Source organism: Equus przewalskii, chromosome 19 (assembly GCF_037783145.1).
Source record: "Equus przewalskii isolate Varuska chromosome 19, EquPr2, whole genome shotgun sequence".
NCBI classification, from domain to species: Eukaryota; Metazoa; Chordata; class Mammalia; order Perissodactyla; family Equidae; genus Equus; species Equus przewalskii.
Genome location: NC_091849.1, coordinates 25370250 through 25386191, shown reverse-complemented (window position 1 = coordinate 25386191; position 15942 = coordinate 25370250). Strand labels below are relative to the sequence as shown.

Sequence of the window (15942 nt, the reverse complement as noted above, 5' to 3'; positions counted from 1 at the left end):
GCCAGTGGATGGACCTGTTGAGTCCAGCACCCTCCTACGCCCACACAGTGCTCTCCTCCCATACCACAGAGACCCCAACCAGGCCACTGTAAAGATTTCTTCTACAATAATCATCCTGAAACACATTTCTTCACATTTCCCTCAAGAACCTAAAGGCTTTCCCTGGAGGCCTACAATTCCTTTTTGTTTGAATTTTTTTTCACATTATCTCATTGAGGTGATATTGGTTTATAACTGTGTAATTTCAGGTGTACATGATTATATATCGGTTTCTCTAGTGACTGCATTGTGCTCACCACTAACAGTCAAGTTTTTATCTGTCCCGGTGCATATGTGCCCCTTTACCACTTCGCTCACCCCCTCCACCCCCTTTCCCTCTGGTAACCACTAATCTGTTCTCTTTGTCCATGTATTTGTTTATCTTCCACATTTGAGTGAAATCATACAGTGTTTGTCTTTGTCTGGCTTATTTTGCTTAACATAATACCCTCAAGGTGCATCCATGTTCCTGCAAATGGGATGATTTTGTTCTTCTTTTTTTGAAGAAGAAGATTAGCCCTGAGCTAACATCTGCCGCCAATCCTCCTCTTTTTGCTGAGGAAGATTGGCCCTGAGCTAACATCCATGCCCATCTTCCTCTACTGTATATGTGGGATGCCTGCCACAGCATGGCTTGCCAAGCGGTGCCGTGTCCGTACCCAGGATCCAAACCGGCAAATCCCGGGCTGTGAAGCAGAATGTGTGCACTTAGCCACTACACCACTGAACTGGCCCCAATTTCATCCTTTTTAATGGCTGAATAGTATTCCATTCTATGTATGTACCATATATCTTCTTTATCCATTCGTCGGTCAATGCTCACTTGGATTGCTTTCACATCTTTGCTATTGCAAATAATCCTGCCATGAACATAGGGGTACATAAATCTCTTTGGACGGTTGATTCCAAGTTCTTTGGATAAATAGCCAGTAGCTGGATAGCTGGGTTGTATGGTATTACTCTTTTGAATTTTTTGAGAACTGTCCATACTGTTTTCCATGGTGGCTGCACCAGTTTGCATCCCACCAGCAGTGTAAGAAGGTTTCCTTTACTCCACATCCTCTCCAACATTTGTTGTTTTTTTGTCTTGGTGATTATAGCCATTTTGAGAGGTGTAAGGTGATATCTCAGAGGCGTAAATTTTGATTTGCATTTCCCTGATGATTAGTGATGTTGAACATTGTTTCATGTGCCTGCTGGCCATCTGTATATCTTCTTTGGAAAAATGTTCATATCCTCTGCCCATTTTTTGATTGGGTTGTTTGTTTTTTTTGTTGTTGAGTTGTATGAATTATTTATATATTTTGGAGATTAACCCCTTGTCTGATAGATGATTTGCAAATATTTCCCCCAGTTGATGGGTTGTCTTTCCACTTTTTTCCTGGTTTCCTTTGCCTTCCAGAAGCTCTTTAGTTTGATGAAGTCCCATTTATTTGATTTTTTCTTTTGTTTCCCTTGTTCCAGTAGATGTGGCATTTAAAAAGATTCTTCTAAGACCGATGTCAAAGAGTGTACTGCCTATACTTTCTTCTAAGAGTTTTGTGGTTTTGGGTCTTCCATTCAAGTCTTTAATCCATTTTGAGTTAATTATTGTGCATGGCTAAAATAATGGTCTACTTTCATTCTTTTGCATGTGGCTGTCCAGTTTTCCCAACACCATTTATTGAACAGACTTACCTTTCTCCATTGTATGTTCTTGGCTCCCTTGTTGAAAATCAGCTGTCCACAGATGTGTGGGTGTATTTCTGGTTCTTGATTCTCTTTTACTGATCTGTGTGTCTGTTTTTGTGCCAGTACCATGCTGTTTGGGTTACTATAGCTTTGTAGTGTAGTCTGAAATCAGAGACTGTGATACCTCCAGCTTTGTTCTTTTTGCTCAGGGTTCCTTTGGCTATTCAGGGTCTTTTGTTTTTCCATATAAATTTTAGGATTTTTTGTTTTATTTCTGAGAAAAATGTTGTTGGAATTTTGATAAGGATTGCATGGAATCTGTATATTGCTTTAACCAGTATGGACATTTTAACTATGTTATTTCTTTCAATCCAAGAACATAGAGTATCTTCCCATTTCTTTGTGTCTTCTTCAATTTCTTTCAACAATGTTTTACAGTTTTCAGTGTACAGACATTTTACCTCTTTGGTTAATTTCCTTCCTAGGTATTTTATTCTCTTTGTTGTGATTATAAATGGGATTGTATTCTTAATTTCTGTTTCTGCTACTTGGTTGTTAGTGAATAGAAATGCATGTGATTTTTGTATGTTGATTTTGTATCCTACAACTTTACTGTATTCGTTTATTATTTCTAAAGTTTTTTGGTGGATTCTTTAGGATTTTCTAGATATAAAATCATGTTATCTGCAAACAGTGACAGTTTCACTTCTTCCTTTCTAGTTTGGGTCCCTTTTATTTCTTGTTCTTGCCAGATTGTTCTGGCTAGGACTTAGAAAAGTGTGTTAAATAAGAGTGGTGAAAGTGGGCATCCTTGTCTGGCTCCTGTTGTTAGAGGGATAGCTTTCAGTTATTCTCCACTGAGAATATTTTCAGTGGGTGTGTCATATATAGCCTGTATTTTGTTGAGGTATTTTCCTTCTATACCCATTTTATTCGGAGTTTTTATCATAAATGGATGCTCTATCTTGTCAATTGCTTTCTCTGCATTGATTGAGATAATCATGTGATTTTTATTCTTCATTTTGTTAATGTGGTGTATCACGTTGATTGATTTGCTGATGTAGAACCATCCCTGATTCTTTGGAAAATTATCCTGGATTATCTGGGTAGACTCAATCTAATCACAAGTTCTTAAAAGTGGAAGAAGGCAGAAGAGCCAAAGAGATTCAAGGGAGGAAGAACCTAGAGAGATTCAAATATCTAAGGGACTCAAGCTGCCATTGCTGCTTTGAAGATGGAGAAAGAGGGCCACAAAGAAGGTAGCAGCCTGGAGAAACTGGGAATAGCCCTCAGCTGACAGCCAGCAAGGAATGGCAACCTCAGTCCTACAACTGCAAGAAATTGAATTCTGCAAACAATCTGAATGAGCAAGTAAACAGATTCTTCCCTAGGGCTTCCAGAAAGGAACACAGCCTGCAGACACCTTAATTTTAGCCAAGTGAGACCCATGGTGGACTTCTGATCTACAGAAATGTAAGACAATAAATTTATGTTGTTTCATGTCCTGAAACTTGTGATAATTTATTATGGTAGCAATAGAAAACTAATACAATAAGGATTTGTGAAAATGTTGCAATGAAGTAAACTGTGAATCTGTGGGGAATAAAACCATGTGTGCTTAAAATCTAGAACATGCTCAGTTGAAGAGGGAAGATTATTAAGAAATTTTTTTGACAAATGTAACTTGACAACTATCTGCCGTGTAGAGTGGATACAGTAATGAACAATAATAGTGATCATAATGAAAAGTAGCCTTTCCCCAGTATCCATCAGTTGAAAGGAACTTCTGTTAACATAAATGAATGATCATGGGTGGAAATATCCCTTTCCTGTAGATGTATTCTACAGAGTGATAAAAAGACCACAGAAGTTCATCTAGCTTTCTTCTTCCTAAATTCTTACTTCACAGACAATTTTTAGTTATTAAGTTAGGCTTCCTAGAGATCTTCAAAGTTGCAGGATTGATTCTGGTTCCATGATCATGCATTACATTGACAGAGTGGGTACACGTGTGCCCATTATTAGTTAAGACTCTAGTCCCTTCACATTCTGTATGATGCAGTCCCTGTGAATTCATTCTCTGGATCACGTCATCCTACAGAGTCAATCCAATGAAGTGCTGGAACTATGTCTCTGACAATCAGTCTTGAAGTTACCAAGTGTGGTGTGGCCTCCATAGTCACCTACAGTGATCCTCACCCTGGGGTGCCCTGGGAAGGGAGCCTCAGGGCTGCACACAGTCCCTTCCCTACAGGGACAATGGGACTGGGAAGGAAAATAGGCTAGAGGGTGGGGGTGGTACAGTGGTTGAACCTCTGCCTGAAGCACAATTTTCTGTAGGAAGTATATAAGTACTTAACTTGGCCTGGCCTCAGTTTCCATATTCTTGAAATGAGATACCTCACAGGGTTGTTGTGAGGACTTTTATGAGTGAAATTCACTTAAAGCATTCAGCATAGCACCCAGTACGTCTTAAGTTATCTATAAACATTAGTTATTATTGTTCAAATTATAGCTGTCATCACTTGCTGAGTCACTAGTGGAAAGTTAATTCACTTTTTTGCACCACAATGTCCTTATCTATACAAGGAGATAATAAAGTGGTACCAAACTCAACTGTCATATTCAATAAGGGAATTAATATTAGTGAAGTGCTTCACACAGTGTGTGAATTTAGTAAATATTTTATTGTTGTGATGTGTTGCTGTTAAGGAGGAGGCCCTCAGCTCCAGGCTGGGCAGGGGGAAGCAAGGATGTTACTTTAGCCTGAGGGTTCTCATTCCCATCAGCAGACCCAGGGCCACTGGGGTCTCCAGGGAAAGGTCAGTAACAAGAGAATTCTGCATTCCTGTCAGTGCTGGACAAATGGTCAAGGCAGGGGCTCCAATGTACAAATTTGGAAAACAGGCCTCAGAGGCTCAGAGAAGGAGTTGTGTGGGAAGGTGTAGATATGCAATCCATCGGTGGCATTGTAGAATGAGACCTCACGGATGTTATAGTCCAGGAAAATACCCACTCTTTGAGGAAGGTTGGCAATTGTCAGGTTGGTCTGGGGATCAGTGAGAGCCCAACAGTCATTCCCATCAGAGAGAATGGTCCAGAATCCATTCTCAAGTGCCATTTTAACACTATTTTTTCTCTTCACGTTCTCTCTACACACCCCGATATGCCAATCTTTCCTGTCCCCCACCTCCGCCTCCCAGAAATGTCTCCCTGACTTGAAGCTCTGCGGCCAAGTACACAGTAATGCCTATCAAATCTCTCAGGATTGTCCGGCAAGTTCCGTCATGCATCTGCCCGCTGCAGGCTCCTCTGGTCCTCAGAAACAAGCAGGACGGGGTTTGCTATGTCTGGATCCAGAATTGCATCAGCTGCAGAAAGTTTGTGGAGGGGCCGTGGAGTTATCCACTGTTCTCAGAACTCAGAGCCTCAGCCTTCAAGACCTGAGTCTGGCTGAGGAGGTCCGAGTCCAGAGCCTCTTGTTGCCTGCCTGCTCTGCATGTGACCCTCTCAGTAACACCCAAAGAAAGGCCCTGGAGTCTTATGTTCAGCACAGAAGTGTGCTAGGATCAGGGTTTACCTAACTGGACATCTCAAGCTGGCTCCTTTCTTCCATCTTTTTCCTATGTCCCTCCCCAAAATGACTGCTCACCTGTGCTTTATAATCGCATAGATTTATATTTCAATCCTTGCTCTACCACTCATGAACTGAGTGTCTGTTCCTTTTCTACAGTCTCTTTTTCCACAGACCCACACTATATAATAACTTTGAGCTTCAATTTCCGTATTTGAAAAATGAGGGTAAAAGTACCAATCTCTAGGGTAGAAAAAGACAACACATGTTTTACATGTAGCCCAGGGCCAGGCGTGGAGGAAGTGCCTGATGTTATAATAGCTCCATGCTTTTCTGTGCTAGAGGCCATGTTGGGGACTTTCTGTGCTCCCAGATGCACTCTCCACCTTTCTCTACCCTCTTCTGGGCCCCAGGATCTGTCCTCTATGGACAGCATCACTGGTCTCCCTTCCCTCTGGTTACCTGTTGAGTTTGGCCAATGGAAGTTACTAGCTGAAGATTGGAAGAAGAAAGAAGAAAGAAGCACAGCATTTATTTCTCCCACTTCCTCCCTGCCCGTGTCAGATGGTGATGCTCTAACAAAGGCGTGACTCCTCTCAGGCAGCCCTGTCCTTGAGCTATAGCTTCCTCTAGGCTCCAGGAACTGCTCGCTCTCCTTATTCCTTCAAGCCTAGAGATGGTGACATCTCCCCAGTATTCTGAGTCCTGGGGCACTTCACTTTCTCTTATTGGTTTCCCTTAACCGCAGTCCTGCCTGTGTGAAGTATTCCTTTTCTAAACCTTCTTCAACCACCCAATTTGAACACGCCACCTCTATCTTGTTGATCTTTGAACAATAAACATTCATTACTTCGTTAAGTCTTTACCTCAACCCTCACATAATAAGAGTTATGATCATCATTTAAAAATAAGGAAACTAAAGGCCAGTAACATTAAGTAACTTGGGCACACACAGTAGCAGGAGGTGGCATAAGAAGCTTGGGAAAAGTAAAGATTTTTATGCATTGCCTTTTTCATGGTCATTCCACAACCTCACACTCCCTGCAGGATTAGTTCACTCTGCCTCTCCTTCCCTCAGCCCTACCCTTTATGCCTCTTCCTTCACGTGAAGATCTGTGGAACCCCAGAACAATTCTCCCTGGTTCTCTGGGCTCTCAGTAGGAAATCTCCAGAGATGGGCACACCTTTGAGACAAAGACCTGAAGTCACTCGCTCAAACCTCTCCCAGCTATGGGGACTTTTTTTCCCAGAATCTCAAGAGTTGGAGAAGAGAAAGGGAATATGATCCCTCAGGTTGTTGTCCTAGGGAGCATACAGTGATTCACTCACCAGCTTGGAAGAGGGCCATCTTCCATTCTGAAAGGCAGGAGACACAGATAAGGAAAGTGCCTTATTTCTGTTCTTCCCCTCATCAGTTCCCCTTATGAAGCCTTTTCGCCCTTATTTTCTTCAGTCTCTTCCAGTGTCCAGATTCCTTCATCTACAGCTGTGCATGATCAGCCATACAACCTCTCAAAAATGGTGGACTTCCTTCCCTCCATCATGCTGGGACTGCAGGCATCATGGCCAGGCTTTGCTACGGTGTGGGAAAATGTGCCAGCAGGGTGATGGGTGGCTGAAAATTCCCAGATACTGTATCTGGAAGTTTCTCTCTGAGGCTCCAGAAAAGTAGGGTTGGTATCCCCCACAGAAAATGAGCCTCTGTGCTAGATCTAATTATTCCTACTGGGAATGTCAGTTGGTCACACAGCAGAGAAGAGATTTAAATCCTTAGTACACATGTTCCAGGAAACTCAGAGAACATCAGAGTCACTCACCATCGTAGTCCTGAGACTTCTCTCTACCTACAATGGAAGAAAGTTAGAGATGTCACCTGAAATAAGTCATTTCTGAGTCTTGTCCTTTCTCTTCTTTTGAACCCATCTAATCTTTCCTTTTGACCCTCACTCCCACTCTTCTTACCTTTTCCTTCTGCCTGTTCAACTCTCTCCTCTCCTTTCCTCCTTGATGTCAAGTCTGATAACATCAACTGCATGCTGATGATACCACAGGTATGATGTGAGTGCTTTCCCAGCTGAGACCCGGCAGATCTATTTGTATCTATCTATCCTCCCATACCTGGGCATAGGTGTCACTGTGTGTAGCCTGTCTGTGTATGTGTACTAGAATCCATCTGTCTCATGCTGTATTATGTTCTGCCCACTTCTGAAAAGAACTGGGCAACTTAATGAGGAAATTTCAATTACTATTTTTTTAAAAGCAAGTCTAATAAATCTATCACAACTGAGCCTTTGCGGCCACTCCTTTTTTTAAGTACACTTTTTTCTCTCCTTCTCAGATTTTTCATTCCCTTAAACCTTATATTATTTGTCTTCTTCTCAGAAGCCTACAGAGTATGTAAAGCAACTAGGAAGTTTCCAAGCATAGAGAAGGCAGTTCATTAGGGAATTCCATCCTCCTCCTCCTCCTCCTTTCCTTTCAAGTGCATCCTGGATATTCCCTGGTGCCTTACTGGGCTGGAAAGTCTGTGGGCCCCTAGTGGAGAGAGATTGAATACCCTTTTCTCCATTGAAAAAACATGACTCCTCATTTTTTCCCCTCAATCAGTCACCCTTCTTTCTTTCCCTTGGTAAAGGGACCCTGGACATTTCTCAGCCCCAGGCAGAGTTAGGGGTGAGGAAAGGGGCTGGGAAATATCCCAGCAGAGAGTCTTAGATGGAAATTTAGAGAAAATTTCAGAGCCACTCAGGCATGAGCCATAAACACATGGTCTATCTCTTAAGTCTGCAACAGAAGTAACGTGAAGAGTCATCAAGAAGCTCAATGCAGCAATACCGAGTCATGGGTGGGTCTCTGGGGGAATCAGAGCTTACGTAGTAGAAGCTGGAGGTACTCTGGAAAATAAGCGGGAAAACAATTTACTGTTAGGGGATGGAGCAGGGAGGACCTCTTGAAAATGAACCTCATTACTGACACAGTGTATGGGTGGGTGTTGGGGTGGGAAGGGGTGAGGTCCTTGGGCTCCCTCCCCTAAGTCAGGGCCATAGGTTCCCTCCCTGGTCAGATCCTTCTTGCACTTTGTTCCTGCTCGTTTTCTTCCTTCACTGTTTCTTTTTCCACTTAGTCTCTCTCTTTCTCCTTCTGCAGTCACCACAGGAAGTAACCAGCCCCTGCGAGAACCAGCAGCAACACAGGCAGGGTCGCAGCCAAGGCTGCTATCCAGGGCCTGGCCCTCCAGAAGAAGGGGTCTGCAATGGAATGGAGCTTTAGCCTCTCACCCCCAGGGCAGGGATCATGGAGCTCATCTCATGACCTTAAATAATCTCTCTCTTCCTAAAGTCTCAGGGAACTTTGGGTAAGACTTCGGTAAACTCTTCATATAACATAATACTATTACTTGTCTTGAACTGTCTGCTTCTCATATGTGACTAGGAGTTACTCGAGCATCAGAATCACATGTGTTTTCTAATTTAATTTTTAATACGTTACATTTACATGGTTCAAATATCAAAAAATTATGAAAAGTCATCTAAGTCTCCCATCCACCTACTCCTCCCTCCCCATTCATTAGTCTCTCATTAGTCAGCTTAGTGTGGTGGTTAAGAATATGAACTTTGGCGCTGGAGGTTTTCACTCAAATTCTGGCTCCTCCACTTGACTGGCAGTGTGATTAATTACTTAACCGCTCTGTTCCTGGTGTCCTAATATATAATACTGGTTAATAACAGTATTTCACTCATAATGTTAAAAGGATTCAATTAATGCTTGTAAGGTGCTGGACATATGGTGAGTGCTACAAACGTGTGTATTAAATTTTAAAAATAAAATATATTATTACGTTTTCTTGTTTACATCAAAGGTATCATTCTAGACAAAGTGCTCTGTATGTGGCTTTTTCTGTTCCTCTTTGAGATCCTGGCATATTAGTACAGAGAGAAGGTCTGTGTTTTCTTTCCCAGCTGTGCAATATTCCATTGCATTAAAGTTCCCCACTTGGGGACATTTGCATAGTTTCTAACTTTTTGTTATTATAATAACTACTATAAGAAATAAACTTTTACATGTGTCCTTTCATACAAATGCAAGTCTATCTGTCAGATAAATTCACAGAAGAGGGATTTTTGATCAATAAATAAGTTTGGAGAAATACTGCTATATTGCCCCAAGTGAAATTGTACCAATTTATACCAAAAATATACCGAATTATACCAACAAACATGTAAGAGAGACTGTCTCCCCACAATCCTGCCATCAAAATGTGTGATCTGTCACCTTGGTTTTGCTTTGTTTTATTTTGTTACCAATCTCACAAGTGGAAAATGTTTGAATACATGTTCCTCTATTGAGTGAGATGGGACATTATCTCATGTGTTATTTCCTTTTCTGTGAACTAATAGTTCAAGCCCTTTGCTCATTTTTCTACTGGGTTGTTTTGTATTTTAATGAGATTAGCTTTTTCTCTAAGATATGAATCGTTTTTATTTTTTTCCCATTTTCTCATTTGTCTTTGTTTAAGGGTCTGATCTTTACCATCTTCCCCCAATTCCCATTGCCTGTCACAGTTTCTTGTGTACAGGAAATAGTTAGTAAGTAGTTGTGACATAAAAAGCTTTATGGGGAAAAGAAACATCCCTGGAGTAAGAAGGTGGCTCTGGGTCCCTGCTCTGTGCCTTGCATTCACTACAGAGACCCAAGTCATCAGCAGAGAATCACACATCCTCATTCTTTCAATAGCCACAGCCCAGCACAGTATACCTGAGGCTAAGCAGGGTACTGACCTGCAATGGAAATCCTGTCTGTCTTTTCTTGCTTAAGGAGGGGATTTCTGATGATACAGGTCACCCTGTGCCCAGAGCTGCTTTTCACCAACACAGACGCTGCAACTGCATACAGGCCATCTCCATCTGTCTCCAAACGTACTGCCACAGCTTGCATATTCTCTCCCTTGGCATCTCTCCACTGTATTTGGGGCTGTGGATAACAGCCAGTGGACATGCACTCCAGATGGATCCCTTCATCTCCGTAACCCTTCATTTCCATGTGAGGATCAGAACCCAGCGCTGTGGAAGGATAAATGAGCCAGAATCCTTTAGAGCCTCCTCTATCCATGAGAATCTCAACATGAATCAGTGGCACACTCACCTTAGATAATTCAAGGGGCTTTCATGAAGGGGCTTTTTACAAAAGCATGGTGATGGTAAGGGGAAAACTACCTGGCAGGAAGCAATGCTCCAGGGCCAGGAACAGTGGAGCTGTTACCACTCACCCCTAAACCCAAAGGGAGACGGAGAAGAAGGCCTTTTGAAGACGTAAAAGGAAACGGTCACGTAGAGGGGGCTTTCTTGAGAGGAGTTGTGATCTTTGGGAAGGGAATGCAGCCAGCTAGAGGTGGTCTTGCTGAGAGAAATCCATGGGGATAGGTACCTAGGCCTCTCTCTTCTCTCTCCATCCTTCTCCTTCTGCTATGGCTGCCAAATGACCAAATCCAGCCAGAAGCCACAGAGCAAGAGAGTGCCCTGAGAAAGAGAAATGCAAATGCAACCCTTGACATCTGGACATCGGCCTGGTTTTGGTGTTCTGTTGAACATAAGCAATTTCATGGAACATCAACATCAGACAAGGGAACTTTGACCGGTCAAGATGAAAACAAGACCACTCAACAATTCTGTTTGAACACAGAGAAAAACATGAACACTGTCCACACAGTCATGACAAAACATTTCTCTATCCTGGCTATGAGTGACTGCTGCTCCTTGACGAATTACAGCTTTGGCCTCAATCTAGTCTTTCTCCTAGGTAAGACTCATTAAGACACCTACCCACAGAATCACACCCCCCACCTTCCCGATAGCATCCAATCCAGAGCAAAGTCCCACTTCTATAAACCCTCCCCCAACACCCCTAACCTAAGCCCAAATTCCATACCAAGTCTAATCTAACACCATCTTACTGAGACATCCAACTGTTCCCACATGGCATGTGTTCTCCTTCCTGGGAACAAGTAATAAACACAACTTGGTCAACTGCAGGTGTGCTCCTGGAGGCCTTTGGTTGGGCAATATTGGCAGCCCAGATGCTGTTTTGCACAAGAGCCCCCCAGGCCCGCAGCAGCATGAAACCCGAGGAGCCACAGAAGTTATCTAGAACACAATTGATCCCAAACAACTGTGTGCCTTCACTGAGGAGATATTTTCTTATCTCTCCTATCCCCGACCTTCTCCTTCCCGCCTTAGACCCTGGGTCTAGCATGAGGTAGTTCTTTATTTGACATTACCGATTACAAGAGGGATTCTTCCCGGAGGAAAACCTGTGTCTTTCCCAAGGACCTCAGAGAAACAAAGTAGAAAGGTGGTGGAGGTAGATCCTAGTGACCAGCCAGGATGCTCTGAGGTGTATTCAGGAAATATGCTCAGAATCCTTCCTCTTTTGAACACTTTCCCTGCTGCAGCGAGGTTTAAGCCTCCACTGGTATACTCTGATTAATGCAAGACCCTCCTTTCTGGGTCCCCTGATTCCACCTGTGTCCTCAGTACATCAACTAGAGGGTTCTTTGAGTCACATCAAGCCACTCCTCTGCCCAGCAGCTTCCGGTGTCTCTCGTTTCACACAGAGTAGATGCTGAAGTCCTCACAAGGGTCAGCATGACCATCTAGGACCTGCACATCTCACTTCATCTCCCCTCTCTCCTCATCTGCTCCAGCCACACTGCCCTTCTTGCTGGTCTTTGAAAGGGACAGGACAGAGGACACAAGCCATGACTCTTCACTGCCTGAAACCCCCTTCCCTCAGATATCCACAAAGCTCACTCCCTCATCTCCTCCTATAAGTCATTCCTCTAAAGTCAGTTCCTCCATGAGACCTTCTCTGTCCACAAGATTATGGGAAACTGCTCCCATCCTCCTGAGCCTGCTCTCTTTTCCCCGTTGAATTTTCACCATCTAACATATCACGTGTTTACTGTCTCCACCAGCTCAAATGGAAGCTCCCCAAAGCAAGGATATTGGTCTGTTTTGTTTCTTGATGAGTAACAAGCCTGTACAACAGTGTATGGTTCAAATGGAACCCTCAGTAAGTATTTGTTGAATGAGTGAATGGATGAGGGGTGACATATTAACTCGCTAATACTCCCTAGCATTTTAAATAAGTTTAGGTGATCACATTTACTGGTTATTGTCCAACAGGAGGGGAAGTGGAGAGTTGTGAAGACAAGCATCTGCCTCTGTAATGACCTGCTCTTTTGTTCTGGCTTAAAGAGCAGAGCCTGGCTTCCTGTGCTCCCACTGGGACTTGCCTATATTAATGTATTCATTCCTATTTTTCAGTAAAAAGTGGTTTCAAGGAGAAAGTACTTCCTGGACATGCATGTAAGAGTGTTACAACTCAGTGTACCTCAGTGCACTCTCTTCATAATTGTTTTTTGGGAGAGAAACAACCTGGGAAGGGAAATTATTTACTTCTTGTCTTCCTTTTCCCCAGGTATTCATCAATGCTCCTTGGCAGGTGTCCTCTGGGTTCATCGGCAATGGATAAGTTCCTTGGTCTTAGTCTTTCCACTGATAGAGAAGTATCTTTTTGAGGCAGAGATGTAAGAGCTGGCTCTTACAAACAAGGGGCTAATATGCCAAGCTGGGAGCACAAAGAAGCCTAACAAAGCTCATGCTTCTATGAAGTTCTGAGGTTCTCTCCGTTCAGAGACAGGATCCCTGCAAAACCCCACTCCCTGCCCAGTGCTCCCAACTGTATCTTGGCTCAGAAAAGCACCTCCATCATCTTTTAGGTATAATCTGTGGCATCATAGTGAACCTTTGTGATAAGGGTAGTGTGAGGCCCTTACCAGGCGGCTAGGCTGGATTATAGCTGGAGTTCTAGCTTGGCTTTCACTCTAACCACCCCAGAGTTGGCTGTATCCCTAGACAGTGGAGAGCCTGAGAGCCGTCCTCAGTGGATTATTCTACAATAAGACTGAGATCTCCAGACCCAGCCACCTTCCTTCTCTTTTGGTCCTCTCCCATCATGTATTCCCTCCTTCTATGAAGATGTCAAGTAGAATAGGGTGCTAACAAATGACTTCAAGATTTGTACATCTGAAGAGCAACACTGAAGACTACTTTAATCCCCAACATACATCTATCACCAGGTTCAAATCATGTCCCCATCAGACTCTGGTTAAGATCCATGCAGACTCCCTGGTGGAGGCTCTGAATTCAGTCAGAGTCTGCACCCACCACTTCTTAATAACAAGACTAGTGAATGGGAGAGATAGGAATAAGACCAGGTCTCTCCCATCTTTTCATTCATTCATTCAACAGATATTTACTGAGCACACACTATGTGCCAGGCCCACTATGTCTTAGGGATAGAAACAAAAAGATGGTGGAAAATAGGTAATGGCTCTATGATTCACAAGATGTGCGATCTCAGCCACGTGACAAAATCTATTTGAACTTCAGTCACTCATGAAACAATGTGAAACATGAACTTTGGAACGTGCATAATTGGCCCAGAAGTTCCACTCCAGACATCTGGTCCAGCAAAGCAATTGCACAGGTCCAGAGAGAAGCATGTGTGAGGATGACACTGCAGCATATTTTTAAAAGTGAAAAGTAAAAGCCCTGGCTTTTACCCATTACCCCTCCTTACCCCTGATTTTTTATCACTTTTCCCCACTTACTCCTTAAAATTCAGATCTGAAGATCACAGTCCACAGAATGAAGGTAGTTGATAGTTCTGCATTATAGTTAACACGCTGCTCTGGAAGAAAGGGTAAAGAAAGAAAGGATTCTCTGAGAAACAGTAACAGTCCCTCTTAGATTTTGATTGGCTCAGAGGGGTGTTTCTCATCAGTTGCTGGGCAGACACCAGTGGGGTTAGAGTGAAAAATGAACCTATATTGGATTGTACACAATGACAAAAATTTACAGCCTTAATTTCCACACTGTTTGTGTGTCTCTGTGTTTACTTATGTGAATGATGCATGTGTATGTTTGTGTATAATCAGTACTTCATTTTATACACCTGTTGTGTATCTTTTATATCACAATAGATTTATCAGCAGAACTAAGCAGAAAAATTACAAGATTTTAATGTGTGAAGAAAGAAAGTTGTACGTTAATTAAAATGTTTCTGTGGCCATTTGCTGACATCTGTATGCATGTAGGTGGGCACATAGAGGAGATCTTCTACAACAGAGCCAAATGGAAGCACAAATGGAAAGAAAACCAGATCCACTCTATCTTTTTATCACCTCTGAAACTCCAGTCTCAGATCCATGACCAAATTGTCTAATTTTCAGGTTTCCAGAGGCAGTGCCGCCAGTCGCTGATGGGCATGTCTTAATGGTTTTCAGGATATTCTTGTTTAGAGTGTTGCTGAGCAGTTTCCTTCACTCTTTGTGCCTTATTTCAGCTATATTTGTATTTTCACTTGTGTTTGTTTCTACTCTGCCCGCAGGATTCTGTATTCTCTCAGTTTAGACTCCAGATAGGCTGTCTATGCTGTTGCCGTAGGTGTCTTTGGGACAAATTGGTCCTACCTATGGTCTAGGGCCTCCCAAGACATTTTATCTGTGTCTCAAGACTGTTATTAAAGTTCCTATGGCTTTAATGTGACCTTGGCTGATGGAATTTGATTATATTCCAGCTGTTTGAATTTAGGCTCTGTGGTAGACTGGCTTGTTGCTTGTGCAATATCTACTCCCTGCTTCTACTTAGTAATCAAACCCAGTTTTGGGGGTCCTGCCTTGTGTCCATCACCCTCATGGACAGGAGAGACCAAGGGGCTAAGCTTGGGCCAATGATTTGTAGGTGGAAGTTGTTGGGTTGTGTTTCTCAAGGGAGGTCTATAATCTCCCTACTTCCTCCTTCCTTTTGCCTAGAACATGGTCCTTTAAGCTGGAGTGCAGCAACCATCTGGTGACCATGAGGCAACCCTGAGAATGAAAGCTACATGCCAAGATGACAGAGAATAAAGACAGAAGGAGGCTGGGGCATGAGTGCATCTCGGAGCTGCCAGACCAGCTCCTGACTGCTGCCCTCTGTGTTTTACGTGAAAAGAAAACAACCCGTGTTTTGTTGAAGCCAGTGGTATTTCTGATGTCTGTTACCAGCAAAAAAATACAATTATTCCCTCCCTACCCTCAACTATCAACAGTTTATCATGAAAATTTTCAAACATAGAGCAAAGTTAAAAGCCTTTTTCAATGAACACCAAATACCCCTACTATCTAGATTTTACGGTGACTATTTTCCTATACTTGCTTTATTATAATCAATCCTTCCGTTCATTCCCCATCAATTCTTATTTATTTATTTCACTCATTTATTTGGTGACTTCTAAAGTAACTTTCAAACATCAGTGCAGTTTACCCTCACTGCTTCAGCACACCTATGACCTAGAACACAGTTCTGAAATGTTGAGGCAACAATGCTGTGTTTGAAACACAAATGTAGGAGTATCTTTCAGTTATATGTTCTAAAGTGATCAGTGGAGTATTTTTATCGAGGGATGTTTAGCTCCTAAATGCCTACCCAGCCCCCAAAATATTGACAAACTGGCCCCAGGTACCTGCCCCTCCTAGTAAGAGTCAGGCTCCCTCCAGGAGGCTGTGTGAGCAGGAGGCTCCAGGACTGCCTCTCAGGAACAGCTTGAGACGGGGACAA

General features: G+C 42.9%; 1 long non-coding RNA gene and 1 pseudogene across 1 annotated transcript; both read right to left on the bottom strand.

Moving 5' to 3' along the window:
• Positions 1 to 4379: 4379 nt before the first annotated feature.
• LOC103542173 (butyrophilin subfamily 3 member A3-like) lies at positions 4380 to 7207 on the bottom strand (annotated as a pseudogene).
• Position 7208: 1 nt separating this feature from the next.
• Positions 7209 to 14068, bottom strand: LOC103542170 (uncharacterized). The gene is made up of 3 exons (XR_011529996.1): positions 13956 to 14068; positions 10063 to 10344; positions 7209 to 8178 (listed from the first exon to the last, which is right to left on the bottom strand). It is a non-coding gene; the product is annotated as an uncharacterized lncRNA (long non-coding RNA).
• Between the last annotated feature and the right edge of the window lie 1874 nt (positions 14069 to 15942).